This window comes from Oncorhynchus kisutch, linkage group LG17, assembly GCF_002021735.2.
Source record: "Oncorhynchus kisutch isolate 150728-3 linkage group LG17, Okis_V2, whole genome shotgun sequence".
NCBI classification, from domain to species: domain Eukaryota; kingdom Metazoa; phylum Chordata; class Actinopteri; order Salmoniformes; family Salmonidae; genus Oncorhynchus; species Oncorhynchus kisutch.
In genome coordinates this window covers 59119891-59141774 of record NC_034190.2, presented here as the reverse complement: position 1 = coordinate 59141774, position 21884 = coordinate 59119891, and the positions used below count along the sequence as shown (strand labels likewise).

At 43.4% G+C, this 21884-nt stretch overlaps 1 protein-coding gene across 4 annotated transcripts in view; it reads right to left on the bottom strand.

The window, feature by feature from the left end:
* ndrg3b (ndrg family member 3b) overlaps positions 1–21758 on the bottom strand; it is a 63682-nt gene extending 41924 nt beyond the window's left edge. For 2 of the 4 annotated variants that reach the window (XM_020506353.2, XM_020506351.2), the window contains exon 1: positions 21528–21668. The gene's annotated coding sequence lies outside the window, so the exon portion shown is untranslated. Of the gene's footprint in view, positions 1–21527 lie in introns of all 4 variants that reach the window. The other 2 variants (XM_020506355.2, XM_020506349.2) reach the window with 2 other exon arrangements.
* Between the last annotated feature and the right edge of the window lie 126 nt (positions 21759–21884).

Sequence of the window (21884 nt, the reverse complement as noted above, 5' to 3'; positions counted from 1 at the left end):
GTGAACACGCCTCTCTCTCTGTGCTGCTCTGTCTTCTTAGTGAACATTGCCAAGTCTGTTCCAGTTCCAAATCTAACAAGGCAACAGTGAACATGTTGTCCAACACGAATTATGCAGCATGTGATTAACTGGTCCTTTGTAACTCAGTTGGTAGAGCATGGCGCTTGTAATGCCAGGGTAGTGGGTTCGATTCCCAGGACCACCCATATGTTAAATGTATGCGTGCATGACTAAGTCACATTGGATAATAATTACTTTAGCTCCCGCCAATGTGTAATTTTGTATATGCCAGATCAAGGCAAGACGCATCATTCACCCAAGTTGTCAAAATCGTCCCAGTGTTGTCGTAGATATCGTGTGACTAACATACAAACGGAGACAGATCCACAGTCCCCTCCCCGATTTCATTGTGGGGAACAATTATATGTGGGGTAGATGAGCACTCATTGTGTAGAGCCAGAGCAAGATGAACACTTGCCCTGATGATAACTGCCAGCATGCTTCTGTCACAGTCCCTCACAAGCTCTCTCACACATAATCTGGAATGCATTTTTCCAGACAGAAAACCAACTGATTTGAAAGTGTAGGCTGAAAATAGAAGGCAGCTTAGATGGGAGCTTTGATGAGCTCTTCAGCTTTGCTGCTCTTACCAGAGGGCAGAGAAGTCAACAGAGCCTACCACTCAAATCTCTTTCCATAGTACTGAGTCAACAGCAAGCTATAAGTGGACGGGGGGCAAAGCAAAATATAACAAATCTCAACTAAAACCAGATCAGCCAAGTATACTGGATATTGGAGGAGATGAGGCAATATTCCACATGCTTTCAAGGATTTGAGGTGGGATCCCACATTTTCTTCAATGTGGCAGAGCTAAAGTTGGACACAGCCAGGGGGAAATCTGTAGTGGGGCTGAGGATGGATGCCCTGACCCAGAAGATTAAGGTTACTATAGATTCCACCAGGCTTTCGCCTCACATTTGGTATGAAAGCCTATAGAAGTTCTTGTCAGAAAGAGGCTAAAAGAATGTGGAGTGTCCAAGTCAGCATACCACTGCTGGCTTGCTTCTGAAGCTAAGCAGGGTTGGTCCTGGTCACTCCCTGGATGGGAGACCAGATGCTGCTGGAAGTGGTGTTGGAAGGCCAATAGGAGGCACTCTTTCCTATGGTCTAAAAAAATATCCCAATGCCCCAGAGCAGTGATTGGGGACACTGCCCTGTGTTGGGTGCAGTCTTTCGGATGGGCCGTTAAACAGGTGTCCTGACTCTCTGAGGTCATTTAAGATCCCATGGCACTTATCGTAAGAGTAGGGGTGTTAATCCCGGTGTCCTGGCTAAATTCCCAATCTGGCCCTCAAACCATCACGGTCACCTAATAATCCCCAGTTTACAATTGTCTCATTCATCCCCCTCCTCTCCCCTGTAACTATTCACCAGGTCGTTGCTGTAAATGAGAATGTGTTCTCAGTCAACTTACCTGGTAAAATAACAGATAAATAAAAAAAAGTATTTTGCCCCTCCCAACAATTGGAATAGGCACGTTCAAACAGAAGCTGAGATACGAAACCAAAACGCCAATTATTTTCCACGTGTGCCCACTTGGGGTAGTGCCATTTTAACCAAACTACATACAAAATACATTTCTGAAATAGCAACTTTCTAAAATATAGTATACTAGCACCATAAATTAGCTTACTCTGTATAATTTGTGCTACTGAAGAGGGATGGAAGGGGCGGTTTATAAAAAAATGAATCATAAAAACAGTCTACTCACAGTCAATCAGCCTGCCTACACTACTGACAGATCACTGGAGATGCTCTGAAGAATCCATTATTTCTTCCACCATGTTAAAATCAGCTCAATGTCTCTGTCAGACTATGCTAAGTGGTTCGCTTTTCAGAAGGAGAAAGGCCAAAGAAGGCCAAAGACAAAGAAATGAGTTTAAGACAACACAGGTCAAGAGAGTAAATAGCCACAGCGGCTTGTGGAGAGAAAAAGAAGTGTAGAAAAATAAAAGAATAAGAGTGAAGTTGATGGATCTCGCAAGCTTCTGGATCATGCTGGAATATGACGAGTCACATGGGTGGAGAATCTACATCGACAGAGAAGACAATCATCCACCTTACATCCGACTGCACTTAACCTCTAAAAGTCTAAGCCTTTGGGGGTGGGTACTAAGCTAACATATGGAATTGTTTTAGGATGGTCACATTTAGCTATTTGGTTTAGAATTTTAGGACCCCTTTGGGGGAGCGGTGGGCCGATGTCAACATTGTGAACAGAGTGCCCGATGGTGGGGGTGGGGTTATATGGTATGGGCAGGCATATATTACAGACAACCAACACGATTGCATTTTATCGATGGCCATTTGAATGCACAGAGATACTATGAAGATGGCCAGTTCTTCCATGGCTTGCATACTCAGACATTTCCTTAATTGAGCATTTTTGGGATGCTCTCGACCGACGCAAACAACTTTGTGTTTCAGTTCCCTCCGACATCCAGCAACTTTGCAAAGCCATTGAAGAGGATTGGGATAACAATCCACAGGCCACAATCAACAGCCTGATCAACTCTATGTGAAGGAAATATGCCATGCTGCATGAGGCAAATGGTGGTCACACCAGATACTGACTGGTGTTCTAATCCACACCCCTACCTTTTTTGTAAGGTATCTGTGACCAACAGATGCATATCTGTATTCCCAGGCATATGAAATTCATAGATTAGGGCCTAATTCAATTGACTGATTTCCTTATATGAACTATAACTCAGTAAAATATTTTAAATTGTTGCATGTTGCGTTTATATTTTTGTTATGTATATTTATCATTAATCGCATCAATTCAGGCAACTTATTGCAATATGGATTCTTGTTCATATCGCCCAGCTCTCTCTCTCACACACACACACACAAGCTGCGTGAGTGATGGCATACACATTTCATTGCTCTGGAGTCACAGCAACAGAGACACTTTGTCTGAAGCTGTGAGCCCTGGATGAGTCAGTCAGTGATGGTGGAATAACAGACCTCTCACACAGACTGCCCTCTAAATCAGGGCACATACAGTGCCTTGCGAAAGTATTCGGCCCCCTTGAACTTTGCGACCTTTTGCCACATTTCAGGCTTCAAACATAAAGATATAAAACTGTATTTTTTTGTGAAGAATCAACAAGTGGGACACAATCATGAAGTGGAACGACATTTATTGGATATTTCAAACTTTTTTAACAAATCAAAAACTGAAAAATTGGGCGTGCTAAATTATTCAGCCCCTTTACTTTCAGTGCAGCAAACTCTCTCCAGAAGTTCAGTGAGGATCTCTGAATGATCCAATGTTGACCTAAATGACTAATGATGATAAATACAATCCACCTGTGTGTAATCAAGTCTCCGTATAAATGCACCTGCACTGTGATAGTCTCAGAGGTCCGCTAAAAGCGCAGAGAGCATCATGAAGAACAAGGAACACACCAGGCAGGTCCGAGATACTGTTGTGAAGAAGTTTAAAGCCGGATTTGGATACAAAAAGATTTCCCAAGCTTTAAACATCCCAAGGAGCACTGTGCAAGCGATAATATTGAAATGGAAGGAGTATCAGACCACTGCAAATCTACCAAGACCTGGCCGTCCCTCTAAACTTTCAGCTCATACAAGGAGAAGACTGATCAGAGATGCAGCCAAGAGGCCCATGATCACTCTGGATGAACTGCAGAGATCTACAGCTGAGGTGGGAGACTCTGTCCATAGGACAACAATCAGTCGTATATTGCACAAATCTGGCCTTTATGGAAGAGTGGCAAGAAGAAAGCCATTTCTTAAAGATCTCCATAAAAAGTGTTGTTTAAAGTTTGCCACAAGCCACCTGGGAGAGCTGTTTTGCAAGGAGGAATGGGAAAAAATGTCAGTCTCTCGATGTGCAAAACTAATAGAGACATACCCTAAGCGACTTACAGCTGTAATCGCAGAAAAAGGTGGCGCTACAAAGTATTAACTTAAGGGGGCTGAATAATTTTGCACGCCCAATATTTCAGTTTTTGATTTGTTAAAAAAGTTTGAAATATCCAATAAATGTCGTTCCACTTCATGATTGTGTCCCACTTGTTGTTGATTCTTCACAAAAAAATACAGTTTTATATCTTTATGTTTGAAGCCTGAAATGTGGCAAAAGGTCGCAAAGTTCAAGGGGGCCGAATACTTTCGCAAGGCACTGTACATACACACACACACACGACTGAGATTACCTTTCTCATAGAAAGATCACACAAATTACATTTCCCAACATGTCAATCACAAACCATGAGTCAAAAACACTAATGTCCTGTCCAGGATGTCTTTCAACACAGGGTATGCTGCTCACATGTCAATTGTAATCTAATATAGCCTCATTTTCATAAAGGAAGAATAAGAAGAGACTAAAACAGTCTGTCAGCTGAGTTGATAATGAGAGTTTGAGAGAAGCAGACAGTAGAGGGTCAGTGCCAAGACTGTTGGGGACACAGAGTTGAGACTCCAGTGCAGACAATCAGTGCCGCTGTAATAGGCCTTTCCCAGACAGTCGCCAATCTATGCCCCAGCCAGTCTTCTGCCTACTGTATATGTCTCTCCTTTACCCTCCCGTTCAGCCCAGCACAATTCATAAGACTAAAGACATTAGCTAAGGATCACCAATCAATCACTTCCTGTAATGACCGACATACAGAGATGGAGAAATCTGGTTATTCCTACTGGGGGATAGATCATGGTGACTGATAACCCAATTTTTCAGACAGATTTCAAAATCTACCCGAACGAAACCTTGCGGGCATGACCAATCATCATCAGGCACGAGAAGAGACTTTGTTAGTTGTCCCCATTCCCCAACCACACAATTTAGATTCTAAAGGACCTCTATTAATGGAAAAGGGAAATTAAGAAGAGGAACCGAAATGTTAAAAGACGGGACGGGGAAAAACTAGAGAGGAGAGAGAAGCAAAGACAATATATAGACAGAGGGCAATTAAAGTGCAGTAATCTGCCAGCCTAATCACAGGGCTGATGGCTCGGTCACACTGCTAGGGTGTGTTATTAACACCCGCCACATACGGGTAGATTTTGGCATTGGCGGGTAAGAATTTCTATTTCACCGGCCACATTGGAGGGTGGTCACAATTTTCAGGAACATGATTTATTTATTTTCGATCCAACGCACAAATGTAGAAGTTGGCTGAATTGAGCTGATAGGTTACTAAAAACTGTGACTTCCTAGTGTTACTTGGCTAGTCACATGCTAGGTTGTTTTTCAATAGTAGTTTGAAATTTGCTTCAAAAGACCGCTAGTAGAACAGACGTCACTGATAGACACGGAGTGCAGTTACCACGATAATGGCCTGCCACTTAAAAAGGGACAGCTAAAGACTCAAATATTTGGGGGTAAATTGTGCTTAACTGAGCATGGAACAGTCCAAAAACCTTTAATTCATTAAACTTTGTCATTTATTATAATTAAAACACTTAAATAATTGTAAACATCAACTTCCGTACTCCTTGAAAAAAATGTCAGCGTTAGAGCCCTGAACTAATAATAATAATAATAAGCCGTATCACTCAGCATTTTGTTGTTCAGTTGTAGAACTGTTTAACTTTTCACTAGTGACTGGTATATTTTTTTCCATCTACCTGCCACAGTGGCTAGTGGACCAAAAAGTTGAATTTCCCCACTCAGCACACTGCCCTGCAGGCCTGGGCGGGAGACAGACCAAAGGGAGGGACAGAGTCAGAGTCGTGGGGTGGAGGGGCAGGACCACTGGCACTGCTAGTGGTCAATTACCTCCATTCACTGGACCCAGTGTGTAATCAGAGCCCATTTGAACTTCTCCTGGCCCACTGTCAATCTGCATCTGTGCTTAAAATTAGAAACTGTACCAAACGAGCGCAGGGGACAGCATAGGTTTAAGTCTGAGCTCTGTCGGTCAATGGACCGGGTCCCCTAACCCTCACCGAGCTTGCCCTGAAGGGTTCCACCACCATGCAAGGAAAATCCTGGCTAATGACCCAGTGCAAAATAAACAACAACAAAAAACTCCATCACAGCAGGCTTTACTGGTTGATAATCTGTCTGAGTTCTAATATGGTCTGAAATGGCAGCAATATTTCCTCAATTAACTTTATATTTGGATCCCCATTAGCGACAGTTAAAAAGTTATTTTTCCATTGCAAATAGAAACACAATAAAGGAGGCTATATACAAGGATTACCGGTACCAAGTCCATGTGCAGGGGTACCAGGTCGTTGAGGTTATACATGACTAGACAATGAGGATAAATAAACAGTAGAAGCAGCGTATGGTACGAGTTTGAAAGTGCGTCTAAGCGTGGCTTCAATATGTATGCGTGTGTTGGAGTGTCAGTGTGTGTCCAGTGAGTGTTGGAGTGTCAGTGCGTGTCCAGTGAGTGTGCATAGAGCCAATGCAAGCATGTCAGTGCAAAAAGGTGGTCAACGCAAATAGCCAGGGTAGCCATTTGATTAACTGTTCCGCAGTCTTACGGTTTGGGGGGTAGAATCTGTTCATGAGCCTTTTGGTCCCAGACTAGGCGCTCCGGTACCGCTTGCCATGCAGTAGCAGAGGGACCCGTCTATGACTTGGGTGGCTGGAGTCTGACAATTTATAAGACTTTCCTCTGACACCACCTGGTATGGAAGTCCTGAATGGCAGGGAGCTCGGCCTCAGTGATGTACTCGGCCATACGCATTATCCTATGTAGCGACTTGCGGTCGGATGCCAAAGCAGTTGCCATACCAAGTGGTGATGCAACCAGCCAAGATGCTCTCAATGGTGCAACTGTATAACTTTGAGGATGTGAGGGCCAAAGCCTTTCAGCCTCCTGAGGGGGAAAAGGAGTTGTCGTGCCCTTTGCACGACTGTTGATGTGTTTGGACCATGATAGGTTATTCATGACGTGGACGCCTAGGAACTTGAAGCTCAGCCCTCAGTTTCCTGTAGTCCTCGATCAGCTCCTTTGGCTTGCTGATGTTGAATGAGAGGTTGTTGTCCTGTCACCTCACTGCCATTGTTGTTGATCAGGCCTAGCACTGTTGTGTCATCAGCAAACTTAATGATGGTGTTGGAGTCATGCGCAGTCAAGCAGTCATGGGTGAACAGGATGGGACTGACCACACACCCCTGAGGGGCCCCAGTGACGAGGGTCAGTGTGGCGGATGTGGTGTTGCCTACCCTCACCATCTGGAGGCAGCCCATCAGGAAGTCCAGCATCCAGTTGCAGAGGGAGGGGTTTAATCCTAGGGTCTTTAGCTTAGTGATGAACTTGGCAGGCATTGTGGTGTTGAACGCTGAGCTGTAGTTAGTTTACAGCATTCTCACTTAGGCATTACTTGTGTCCAGGTGTGAAAGGGCAGTGAGTGCAATGGCGTCATCTGTGGCTTTGTTGGGGTGGTATGCGAATTGGAGTGGGTCCAGGGTGTCTGGGATGATGGTGTTGATGTGAGCCATGACCAGCCTTTCAAAACATTTTATGGCTACAGATGTGAGTGCTACGGGTCGATAGTCATTTAGACAGGTTACCTTGTTGTTCTTGGGCACAAGGACTATGGTGGTCTGCTTGAAACATTTAGGTATTTACGTAACATTTAGGTTTGAGCCCAGGCAGGGGCGAGGAAACGGTCGTTAAGACACTAACAGCTTACAGACAGTAGGCAATTAAGGTCACAGTTATGAAAACTTAGGACACTAAAGAGGCCTTTCTACTGACTCTGAAAAACACCAAAAGAAAGATGCACAGGGCCCCTGCTCATCTGCGTGAACATGCCTTAGGCATGCTGCAAGAAGACATGAGGACTGCAGATGTGGCCAGGGCAATAAATTGCAATGTCCGTACTGTGAGACCCCTAAGACAGCACTACAGGGAGACAGGACGGACAGCTGATCGTCCTTGCAGTGGCAGACCATGTGTAACAACACCTGCACAGGATCGGTACATCCGGGACAACTGCCCGAGTTACACCAGGAACGCACAATCCCTCCATCAGTGCTCAGACTGTCCGCAATACGCGTTTGAGAGGCTGGACTGAGGGCTTGTAGGCCTGTTGTAAGGCAGGTCCTCACCAGACATCACCGGTGTCATGACGTTGGCCTGGGGGTAGGTTTATGACAGTCATAAATACCTCTACCCCTTTTTCCTTTCTCTACCCTACTGATGTTACATTTGCAAACCTCTTGGTTAACATCAGAAGGTGGGGGGGGAAATGAACTATATTCTAGTAATTGGACCAATTGAACATATGCAGTGGTACTTAATGAATATGATGTCAGTTCAGTTGTCATTTGAGACATTCTCATCAATGATAAGATGACAAACTCTACAGTGGAAAGTCTACACAGAGTTATCGGATTCACATGGAATTGTTGTTCAATTTAAAATGTTTGAATATGAAATAATTTGTGATGGGATGAAATGTGATTTTAGCTTCTAAAATGTGAGAATTGGGTTTTCATAAGGTTAGGGCTCTGCTCAATCAGTGGCCCGCCCTGTGAAGAGTCATGGGTTATAAAACTTATTTGACGACAATATGACCTCCTGTTCCGAGGATGTGAGGACGAAGGTCCGATGTCAGAACGGATCAGCTAATAACTACAGAACGAAGCCACCAGCGTGAGCTTTGGTTGCGAATGTTATGAACTTTAAACTCTTATTCACTACAGAAGTGATACCTCCAAGCCGTTGAGTTAGCAACAGCAGCTGCAAATGAGGGTTAGGAAGGAACAGACAGAGTATTCCGTCTATCACACACCGACATTACTACAACGTATCCAATTGACCACCAGAGACATTCTTCAAAGGACAAAGGACTCGGTTTGGCAACACGGCCTTCCATCTACCGCCAACCTACTGAAGCGCAGCTCAGAGTAAATATTTATTGCATTTTCCTTTTCCAAATGGGCGGTAATTTAGAATGCATAAGATACTGTATTTACGATAGCACAGCTTCTTCCTTTGTTACTCTCTTCCCGCTCTTTCACTCAAACCCAGCCCCTTTTGTTTAACAAGCTGTCATATCTGTTCCGCCCGCTAGGGACAATTTCCTTTATGACGTAATTTGTAATCAAGTTATGATTAATTATGTGTATGTGTAATTCTGTGTGATTAGTTAGGTATTTAGTAAATAAAAAATTTAACCCAATTTTGTATTGCTGATTCAACTTGTTAGCCAGGGTTCGTGAAGATAACCAAGAATTTTCAACTTTCAGATGAGACCGAATTAAGGTGACGATTAATATTGACTGCTATTGATGTAAAATATTACTAGGTCTTTAAGAGTTTATTTGCTTTGTATAGGTCTACAAATCTTGTCCCTGACATCCTTGGAGAGCTCTTTGGTCTTGGCCATGGTGGAGAGTTTGGAATCTGATTGATTGATTGCTTCTGTGGACAGGTGTCTTTCATACAGGTAACAAACGTAGATAAGGAGCACTCCCTTAAAGAGTGTGCTCCTAATCTCAGCTCGTTACCTGTATAAAAGACACCTGGGAGCCAGAAATCCTTCTGATTGAGAGGGGGTCAAATACTTATTTCCCTCATTAAAATGCAAATCAATTTATAACATTTTTGACATGCATTTTTCAGGATTTTTTTGTTGTTATTCTGTCTCAATGTTCAAATAAACCTACCATTAAAATGATAGACTGATCATTTTTGTCAGTGGACAAACGTACAAAATCAGCAGGGGATCAAATACTTTTTTCCCCTCACTATATCTCCATGAGAATTATGACACCACTGAGTCATTCATTCACACCCTGTTTAACAGTCGAATGCTTCTCCCTTCACGTCAAAACCTGCTTTGGCCACATTTTATCCTAGAAAATAATGAGACCTTACAGACTGTCAAAACTCATTTCACAGACATCAGATTTTGTCCTAAAATACATGTGACAGGTCCTTCTTGGCTTGAAGAGAAACATTGGGCATATACACAGACTATAAACAAACCAGTGTGTGAAATAGCTTGGCGACTGCCGTTAGTGTTGAGGTGTTCCGTCTGTCAACCATAGCTGCTTAAGTAAATGGACCCAGTGTATGGGCTGAAGCCCAGTGCCACGTTACTTTATTAAAGATGTATGGAGGCCAGGGGGGAGATGACGAACACAGAGGCTCTCCAGGCTAACTTAAACAAGTCTGTGTGTGTGGGTGGTTACCATTAGCGTCGCATGAGGGGAAAGAGACTAACATTCAACCACTTTGTCATGGAGTTCATTTCAAAAGAAGAACTGTCATTCCACAGATACAGCAAGATCAAAATATAAATTCAGTAGAAGGGCTGGATTTTGGATAGAGATTTTTTTTTTTTTTTTATAACTTGAAGCCACACTATCAGTATTCCATACAATATTTAACAGCCCCTCAGCAGAAGTGCAGGCCAGAGTAGCGCTTCACTCCAGCAAGCTCACCAGCTCCATCCCTTTAACACACAAGTCACACCCAACAGCAGGGCTTCTTTATTCCAGTGCAGCCCCTTCAAATGGTGCCCCTCTCCCCTGGGTCAGATGTGCTGGCCAAGCAGCAGCCAAGAGAGTTAAGCTCAAGGTCGAGCTCAGGTTTCCCTTTGCCTCCGGCTCCCTGGTGACAGCCCGGGTCATGTTCTCAGAGCAGGGCACAGGACAGAATCCACCTGTGGAGAGCTGCCAAGCACCTGTGTATGCTACTGCCACCGGGGAAAATAATAGTCAGCTCCCGAGTGGCGCAGTGGTCTAAGGCAATGCATCTCGGTTCTAGAGGCGTCACTACAGACACCCTGGTTCGAATCCAGGCTGCATCTCAACCAGCCGTGATTGGGAGTCCCATAGGGCAGCACACAATTGGCCCAGCATCGTCCAGGTTTGGAAATCATTGTAAATAAGAATTTGTTCTTAATTAACTGACTTGCTTAGTTAAATAAAAGATACAAATAATGAGGGGGCATGTCTGTATGAGTGCCAGGACAGCCAGGATGCAAGTAGCATACGGGTGGCAGGCTAAGCACTGCAAAGCGAATCATCTACAATAATATCGAAGGTTGTTATTCAAGACACAACAGTGTAGATCAGGGTTCCAGTTATATCTGTTCAATCAAACCCTCCACACTATGAGTGTTAGTGGATTTTGAAGAAACTTGGATATCTACTTCAAAAGAGTGGAAAGGTTGGCAAAATAGAGACACTGGATTTGTTAGGATAATAGTTCATTCCTGCCATTAAAGGTAAGGAGAGGTAGACTAGCACTGACACAAAGCAGCCAGGATAGGCCACAGGGGAGGTACAAGGTTATGTGAAACGCCAAGCAAAACAGAATATTCATTATGAGTCGCAGGGTAATGTGTAAATGTTAGCTCCTTCCTTTGCGTTGCTTTGAATTCCCCACCCCATCGCTCTGATTAACTGGGCTTACTGATACACAAGCCCAGGGACCATTTTCTCCAGTGCAAAACTGACAAGTTTGCCATTTGGTTAGGAAATAAATCAAACTATAGAAATCAAATTACTGTGCTCAGTGTAGATTACATGTGGATTTATTTTTAGCTTTTCAGCTAGTGTCAGGAAGTAGCCAGTGTTTCCTTTATTCTGTAAGACAAACACTGCGCAAAACAGTCTTGTTTGGGTAGCCTAATTGGTAAGTGCCACAGCACAGCTCCATACCTGGCACCTGTGTGCAGTGCCGTTACTGGTAGATCCGCTTCCTGTGGCTTTAGATCCTTAGCAGGGTGCTGGGGGCCAATTTGATACGTCTGATTGTATGACAATCTCTGACACTGGGGAATTATCCTAAAGGGGAAGAGGAGATTCTCAGTTGGCAAAATAGAGCGGGAATATCAGGCTACCGATGTGACAGGCTGGGCTACCTCCCCACAAGCAGCGTCCTTTCACAAGGCCCAACAGCTGGAGCTCAGGACAACACAGGACTCCTGGGAGATGACACACCGATTGTCAACCTCCATTGTGTATCAAACAATTCCACAAGGTCAAAGTGTAATATTGACGTTGATGCTGCCATTACTGTAGGCTTAAGGTTGCTACAAGCGTTCCTCAGTCGAATGACTCGCATGGGCACTTTTGTCCACATCGTCATTGCGTTCCACCCAGAGGAAGTCCACCGTGTCTAGTGTATATCCATTAGGGGGCCATTGGGGAACCAGACTAGCTTACCAAGCAAGAAGGCACTCTGCAGCTAGTGACGACATTCAAACTTCCGGATCCGGTGGTTATGGCTTTTTGTTTACAAATGTTTTGTTTACAAACTAGCTAGCTAGCTACCCACCTGTCGTTCCCATAGCAACGATTAAAACATTCCCAAACCAGAAACCGTGGATTGATGGCAGCATTCGCGTGAAACTGAAAGCGCGAACCACTGCTTTTAACCAGGGAAAGGTGACCGGAAACATGACCGAATACAAACAGTGTAGCTATTCCCTCCGCAAGGCAATCAAACAAGCTAAGTGTCAGTATAGAGACAAAGTAGAGTCACAATTCAACGGCTCAGACACAAGAGGTTTGTGGCAGGGTCTACAGTCAATCACGGATTACAAAAAGAAAACCTGCCCAGTCTCGAACCAGGATGTCTTGCTCCCAGGCAGACTAAATAACCTTTTTGCCCGCTTTGAGGACAATACAGTGCCACTGACACGGCCCGCTACCAAAACCTGCAGACTCTCCTTCACTGCAGCCGACGTGAATAAAACACGTGGGGTCTGAGTCCTCGACCCCACCCTGTGCAACTGGACATCCTGACGGGCTGCCCCCAGGTGGTAAGGGTAGGTAACAACATCTCCACCCCGCTGGTCCTCAACACTGGGGCCCCACAAGGGTGCGTTCTGAGCCCTCTCCTGTACTCCCTGTTCACCCACAACTGCGTGGACATGCACGTCTCCAACTCAATCATCAAGTTTGCGGACGACACTACAGTGGTAGGCTTGATTACCAACAACGACGAGACGGCCTACAGGGAGGAGGTGAGGGCCCTCGGAGTGTGGTGTCAGGAAAATAACCTCACACTCAATGTCAACAAAACAAAGGAGATGATTGTGGACTTCAGGAAACAGCAGAGGGAGCCCCCCCCATTTCCACATCGATGGAACAGTAGTAGAGGGTAGTAAGTTGTGTACGCCGAGGAACTTATCACGGACAAACTGAATTGGTCCACCCACACAGACAGCGTCGTGAAGAAGGCGCAGCAGCGCCTCGTCAAGCTCAGGAGGCTGAAGAAATTCAGCTTGTCACCAAAAGCACTCACAAACTTCTACAGATGCACAATCGAGAGCATCCTGTCGGGCTGTATCACCGCCTGGTACGGCAACTGCGCCGCCCACAACCGTAAGGCTCTCCAGAGGGTAGTGAGGTCTGCACAACGCATCACCGGGGGCAAACTACCTGCCCTCCAGGACACCTACACCACCCGATGTCACAGGAAGGCCATAAAGATCATCAAGGACATCAACCACCCGAGCCACTGCCTGTTCACCCTGCTATCATCCAGAAGGCGAGGTCAGTACAGGTGCATTAAAGCAGGGGCCGAGAGACTGAAGAACAGCTTCTATCTCAAGGCCATCAGACTGTTAAATAGCCACCACTATCATTGAGTGGCTGCTGCTAACACACTGACTCAACTCCAGCCACTTTAATAATGGGAATTGATGGAAATTGATGGAAAATATATCACTAGCCACTTTAAACAATGCTACTTAATATAATGTTTACATACCCTACATTACTCATCTCATATGTATGTATATACTGTACTCTATCATCTACTGCATCTTTATGTAATACATGTATCACTAGCCACTTTAAACTATGCCACTTTATGTTTATATACCCTACATTACTCATCTCACATGTATTTACTGTACTCGATACCATCTACTGCATCTTGCCTATGCCGTTCTGTACCATCACTCATTCATATATTTGTATGTACATATTCTTTATCCCTTTACACTTGTGTGTATAAGGTAGTAGTTTTGGAATTGTTAGTTAGATTACTCGTTGGTTATTACTGCATTGTCGGAACTAGAAGCACAAGCATTTCGCTACACTCGCATTAACATCTGCTAACCATGTGTATGTGACAAATACATTTGATTAGATTTTTACATGTCTGGTGTTCTATGCTTCAACAGTACTTTTTAGCCTAGGAAACATGTCCCTATGAATTGTAACAGCTTGAACTGTTCTTACAACTCGACAGAGAAAAGGGAAGGTTCGTCCACTGAACACTTCAAGAGGAGATGGAGAAAACAGATCTCCGTTAAAAACACCAGCACTGGGCTCCCCCTCATTCACACCAGCTTGATTTTACTGTGTGTGACGGGCAAGGTTTTCATATAGTTTGCAGGTCAATAGCACATTAACAGTCCTCAATAGATTTGACTTCCATCTTGTGTCAACAGCTTTACAATTTATGACATATACAGTATCTTCGGAAAGCATTCAGACGCCTTGACTTTCCCACATTTTGTTAGGTTACAGCCTTATTCTAAACTGGATTAAAAAGTCCCCCCCCCTCCCTCAATCTACACACAATACCCTATAAATGACAAAACAGGTTTAGAAATTTTACAAATGTTATGACATTTACATAAGTATTCAGACCTTTGACTCAGTACTTTGTTGAAGCACCTTTGGCAGCGATTACAGCAGAATCTTCTTCTGTATGACACTACAAGCTTAGCACATCTGTATTTGGGGATTTTCTCCCATTATTCTCTGCAGATCCTCTCAAGCTCTGTCAGGTTGGATGGGGAGTGTTGCTGCACAGACATTTTCAGGTCTCTCCAGAGATGTTCGATCTGGTTCAAGTCCGGGCTCTGGCTGGGTCACTTAAGGACATTCAGAGACTTGTCCCGAAGCCACAAATGCGTCATCATGGCTGTGTTCTTAGGGTCGTTGTCCTGTTGGAAGGTGAATCTTCGCTCCAGTCCCTGCCACTGAGAAACATCCCCACAGCATGATGCCGCCACCACCACGCTTCACCGTAGGGATGGTGCCAGGTTTCCTCCAGACTTGACGCGTGGCATTCAGGCCAAAGAGTTAAATCTTGGTTTAATCAGACCAGAGAATCTTGTTTCTCATGGTCTGAGTCCTTTAGGTACATTTTGGCAAACTCCAAGCGTGCTAACATGTGCCTTTTAATGAGGAGTAGCTTGCCTGGCCAATCTACCACCAAGGTCCGATTGGTGGTGTGCTGCAGAGATGGTTGTCCTTCTGCAAGGTTCTCCCATCTCCAGAGGAACTCTTGAGCTCTGTCAGTGACCATTGGGGTCTTGGTTACCTCCCTGACCAAGGCCCTTCTCCCACTGATTGCTCAGTTGGGCCAGGTGGCCAGCTCTAGGAAGAGTCTTGGTGGTTCCAAATGTCTTCCATCTAAGAAATATGGAGGCCACGGTGTTCTTTGGGGGACCTCCGATGCTGCAGAATTCTTTTGGTACCCTTCCCCAGATCTGTGCCTCGACACAAACCTGTCTCGGAGCTCGATGGACAATTCCTTCGACCTCATGGCTTGTTTTTTGCTTGGGACCTTACATAGATAGGTATGCACCTTTCCAAATCATGTCCATTCTATTTACCACAGGTGGACTCCAATCAAGTTGTTAGAAACATCTCAAAGATGATCAACAGAAACAGGATGCACCGGAGCTCAATTTCAAAACTCTTAGCAAAGGGTCTGAATACTTCCATTAAAAACAAAATACCTTATTTACATAACACATTTATAAAAACCTGTTTACGCTTTGACATTAGATTGCTGAGGATAAAAAAATAAAAAATCATCAATTTTTGAATAAGGCTGTAACGTAACAAAATGTGGAAAAAGTTAAGGGGTCTGAATACTTTAAGGCACAGTACATCTTCATATATAACCCAACGGCTACCATGAATATTATCAAAGGAACATCTCTGTTGGGGGGATAAGACTGTCACACAGTATACCAACATAGACAATTATATGCATCCTGCTATGGTACATGGGTGAAAATGGTTGTCCAGCTGTAGACAATAAGGCTAGACCCTAAAGACATTTACCAATCAACATAACGCAAGGCTGTACATTTTCATGTGTAGTGGCCTTTCAATGGAGACCTTCCTGTGGGTGAGAATGAGTGTCCAGCTTCAGACAATAAGGACAGAACCCAAAGACATTAGCCTCATCTAGCTCATGTACAAAGCAGTACACATTTACAGAGTGACTGATTCAGAACAGTAGTAGTTTTAGTACAAATAACCAGATTGTAAATAACTATCTAAAAAGGTCTGCAAATGTCTATCACAAGAAGAAATCCCAAAAAAGGAAAACAATGTCCCTGACAAATGGGAGACATTGATCAGGAGGAGTAGACACCAGCCATGGTACAATGATGTCATAGACTGCCTTTGCTGGACACTACTGCTGTTGTTTCTGTCACTCTTCCACCCGCTGCATAACGTCAGTGTCCAAAGGATCTTCTGCGGTCTTCCTCTTCCGGCCACTGGAGCTGGGTCAGAGGTTGATTGAGATGAACCAGGCTGGGGAGATGATGAAACAAGGGGCAATGAACCACCCTAGATGAGCTGCAAAAAGCACCACCCACCTCAAAGCAGGTGGTGAATATATTAGAATACGTCGCAATAACTTTTAAACATCGCAATGGGCTCCTTAGAGTTAAAATGATTAATCAAAGGAACGGAGTCCATAAACATCTCAAACTAATTAATACATGCACACACTCCATTGTCTGTTTTTAAATGTTTGAACTAGCCCTGCTAATCATGTTGATAACACAGGCACTAAATATTTCCCACTCATAATTTCTCCCACACAGAAAAGAGCCAACATGTTCTAACTAGGTCTTCTAAACTTAAGATCACAAACACCGTACAAAAGTACTCAGCTGCATGACAAGAATACATATCGTATCTGGCATATGGGTGTCTGATGAGGTTTCAAGGAAACGCAAAGCCAATCCAGTTGTCGGACAATCGGCAGGACTCACACCGGCGGCAGCCCTACTCCACGTCTCTTTCACTCTTTTCAGATTGCGAATGACTGGTCCCAAATCCATGTTTCTTTGATATCAGTATCAGTGTTCAAATTGTGATATCTCCGTCCAGTGGTTGTCTTTTGCGTGCTTGTCTGAATACAACTGCATCAAAGGGTGGTATTGGAGCTCGTATTGTCTCAGCAGCTTGCACAGACGCTCCTTGAAACTGGACAGACATAATTGCACGTAGCAAATCTCAAACTAAAATCATTAAAGAAAGGAAGCTTGCAAGTAGAATAGTAAGTAGTAGCACGACCTACATTGATTGCGTGTTTATACCAGAAGGGATATTGAAAAAGATGTAGACACAGGGGCGGGGCTTTGTTGCAAACCTCACTCAATACTGCCCCGGAAGGTATCCTAGTGGTTAGAGCGTTGGGCCAATAACCGAAAGGTTGATGGATCGAATCCCCTAGCTGACAAGGTAAAAATCTGTAGTTCTGCCCCTGAGCAAGGAACTGTTCCCCGGGCGCCGAAGATGTGGATGTGGATTAAGGCAGCCACCTGCACCTCTCTGATCCAGATTAAAATGTGGAAGAGACATTTCAGTTGAAGGCATTCAGTTGTACAACTGACTAAGTCTTTCCCTTGACCAGTCCTCAAGGAATAATAAATCAGCGCTCATTTTCCAGGTTAAAAAAAAGTTGAATGCCGGCCCTTTTATGACGAAAAGCGACATTGCAACACTGTGCTGCGCTCTGTAGGGTCCATTTCTGAAGCGTACAAGATCAGCCTTTAATCACAATTCTTAAAATTACAGCTATCAACCAGCCCCAGCAGTTAACAGAAAAAAATATAAAACGAATAAACCACATGAACAACATTATGTAATCTGGACCAGAGGATAACATTTTCACTGTTGTTTACATACAGTAGTCCTGCCTTCTTCCCCCACCCCACCAGCTCAGAGCAGAGCTTGGCAAAGACCTCCCCAAGGACAGCAACAGAAATAGAATCAAGGATGGAGGAGGTAACAAGGGCAGCCAATGGAATGGAAAGAGACCATACAACAGCTTCTACATGGCCAGGATGCAGGTGAAAGGATGGGCAGAGTAAAGAGAGGCCAGGTTTATAAAATAAACAAACATTACACATACTGAAGGATTAGTGGACATATGTTGTAGCAGCAGCAGATTTGGAGTGGGATTTGGACCCAGTCCAAATCCCCACTCAGATTTCCTACACCAGAGAACTGCAACGACTAACACACAAAATCAGAAACCTGGAAAATTCAGAGCAAGTACAGTAGAAGGTTTTGCGCGTTTCTGTAGCAGAGGAGGGAGGGGGCATCATCGCTTGCCATTGCCAACAACTCCCACCTGTTCTGGGTAGAGAGTAAGTAAGGGCCCAGACTAGAGGTCGACCGATTATGATTTTAACACCAATACCGATTATTGGAGGACCAAAAAAGCCGATACCGATTAATCTAACTATAATAATAATGACAATTACAACAATACTGAATTAACACTTATTTTAACTTAATATAATACATCAATAAAATCAATTTAGCCTCATAAATAATGAAACATGTTCAATTTGGTTTAAATAATGCAAAAACAAAGTGTTGGAGAAGAAAGTAATATGTGCCAATATGCAATAGGTGACATGTAAAAATGTGTGCCATGTAAAAAAAGCTAACGTTTAAGTTCCTTGCTCAGAACATGAGAACATATGAAAGTTGGTGGTTCCTTTTAACATGAGACTTCAATATTCCAAGGTAAGAGGTTTTAGGTTGTAGTTAATATAGTATTTATAGGACTATTTCTCTCTATACCATTTGTATTTCATATACCTTTGACTATTGGATGTTCTTTTTGGCACTATAGTATTGCCAGTGTAACAGTATAGCTTCCGTCCCTCTCCTCACTACTACCTGGGCTCGAACCAGAAACACAATCGACAACAGCTAAACTCGAAGCATCGTTACCCATCCCTCCACAAAAGCCGCTGCGCGGCACTTGCAGCGCAAGAGGAATAAATACTCCAAATCTAAAAGCGAGTGACGTTTGAAATGGTATTAGTGCACACCCAGCTAACTAGCTAGCCATTTCACATTGATTACACCAGCCATTAGGCTTGAAGTCATAAACAGCGCTGTTCTTGCAAAGAGCTGCTGGCAAAACGCACTAAAGTGCTGTTTCAATGAATGATTATGGGCCTGCTGCTGCTCAGTCAGACTGCTCTATCAAAAACAGACTTAATTATAACATAACACACAGAAATACGAGCCTTTGGTTATTTATTTATTTTATTTTATTTTATTTTACCTTTATTTAACCAGGTAGGCAAGTTGAGAACAAGTTCTCATTTACAATTGCGACCTGGCAATTAATATTATTATTAATATGGTTATTAATATGGTCGAATCCGGAAACTATCATTTCGAAAACAAAATGTTTATTATTTCAGTGAAATATGTATTTTATCTAATGGGTGGCATCCCTAAGTCTAAATATTCTTGTTACATTGCACAACCTTCAATGTTATGTCATAATTACGTCAAATTCTGGCAAATTAGTTTGCAATGAGCCAGCCAGGCAGACCAAACTGTTGCATATACCCTGACTCTCCGTGCAATGAACGCAAGAGAAATTACACAATTTCACCTGGTTAATATTGCCTGCTAAACTGAATTAGTAGTTATAACTAGTGATTATGATCGATTGTTTTTTATAAGATAAGTTTAATGCAACTAGCAATTTACCTTGGCTTCTACTGCATTCGCGTAACAGGCAGGCTACTCATGGAGTGCAATGGTTAGAGTTAACCGTTGGACTAGTTAATAAGAATGTGTTCTTCACTGACTTGCCTAGTTTAAAAAAAAGGTATAAAAAAGTTAAAACATTGGAAATCGGCACCCAAAAATACAGATTTCCGATTGTTATGAAAACTTGAAATAGGCCCAGATTAATCGGCCATTCCGATTAATCAGTCGACCTCTAACCCAGACACACCAATAGCGCTTGCTGGCCGAGAGCACTTAGCACCTCTGAACGTAACTTGCGAACTGAGTGCCGATTGTACATGTAGAATCACAAAACAATGTGTGTCAGTGAGACGTCTCCAGCGGGTGGTCCCTAAAACAGCGGGCTGAGCGATTGCCAGATGACGCTATATCCACATTCAGGGCGAGTTGCACGAGCATTAACAGTTCCAAAGACTATAGCATTACCCAAGCAAACAAGGGTATATTTTAAAAGTAAAATAAATAAATAACCGTCCCTGTGTGTCTGTACACCTCATCAAGGGCAATTGTTTGTAGAGTTACTGTAGGGTAAGTAGCAGAGGCCATCTGGACTCCTAAACAGTTGTCACTAATCGCATCGACTTTGCTGGCATTTGTTTGTGTTTTTTGATCTCCATTTCTCTTGGTTAGCAGCACGAATACACAATCCAAGGGACACATTACTGGGGGATCAAATGCCATAGCTACATGTAAATACCAAAATAAAGGAAACACAAACATAGTGTCTTAATAGTACAAGTGTCTGGAACTCTATTGGAGAGATGCGATTACATTCTTCCACGAGAAAATCCATCATTTGTTAATGACACACACACACACTATAAACCCTTTTGAGACCCTTCTTTCAAAGTCACTAAGCTCTCTTCTAGCCATGGTAGCCCCCAAAAAATGGCAGCTGGGCATATTTACACATTTAAATAATTTAGCAGACTCTTATCCAGAGCGAAATGCAGTAGTGAGTGCATACATTTTCATAAAATGTTATGTACATGACCATAAGCATGATGGGATCTTAATTGCTTAATTAACTCAGGAACCACACCTGTATGAAAGCATCTGCTTTCAATATACTTTATCCCTCATTTACTCAATAATTTCCTTTATTTTGGCAGTTACTTATTAAAGGGCATCATTGTTCTTCTGCAAAGGGCTTGCTCTAATTAACCACAGTGACAGTCCACCTCCCCATATGACTTGCTCGGTGTTCTGAATGTCATAAAAGGAATAACCTATCACCCTATAGATAAATACACAAACAAGATAGGCCTAGTTATAGGGGAAATGGCTCATGTCAGGGGTGTACTGTCGCCTAGCTAGCATCTCAAGTCCAATAGCTAGCTAGAAAAGCTCCAAAAACATGCTCTTCCAACCAACCTCTGCTGTTCTACTGTTAGCTATTTATAGTCCGTTAAGTAACGACTGGACGTTAGTAGCAAGACAACTAAACCACCATGTGTGAAAATGACAGTAAATTAATGAGATCGACAAAAACGTTAGTTTTCATAACCAGATAGTTAACCAGCCACCAACAACCAGTGCAACAACCAGCTAGCTAACACATACTGTAGCTGCTAGCTAGCTGGCTTGAGAACGCACTTCACCAAACCTTTGGCTAACAAAATCAGCTAGCTAACGTTATAGCTACTGCCACACAAATGTAACACTAGGAAGCCCTTTTTAGGTGGCTACACGCTCTTTATATCCAATAATTGACCTTTTGCGCCATGTTACTCACCCGTTGACTTTTGATAAAACCGTGGAAATAGCAGGGTCTGCCTGGCTGTCTCGTAGTGCTCTGAATCACTCGATTCCAATGTGCCAACTGAAAACACTACTCTAAACTGACATACATTCAAGGCGGACCTTTTCAATGCGGAAAGGGAGGGGGGGGGGGGGCAGCTCCCATGATTTTTCATTCACCACCCCTGGAGCATGACCAGAACGAGTGTGGTAGGAGCTATATTATGACTTCTCTCAGCAGTCTAAATCTGTCCTGTACAATAAAATGTTTTTAAATTGAATACCTGTAGGAGTTAGTTAATTTCCCTAGTCTAATTCTGGGTATTGTAAGATCATTTGCATGATATACATG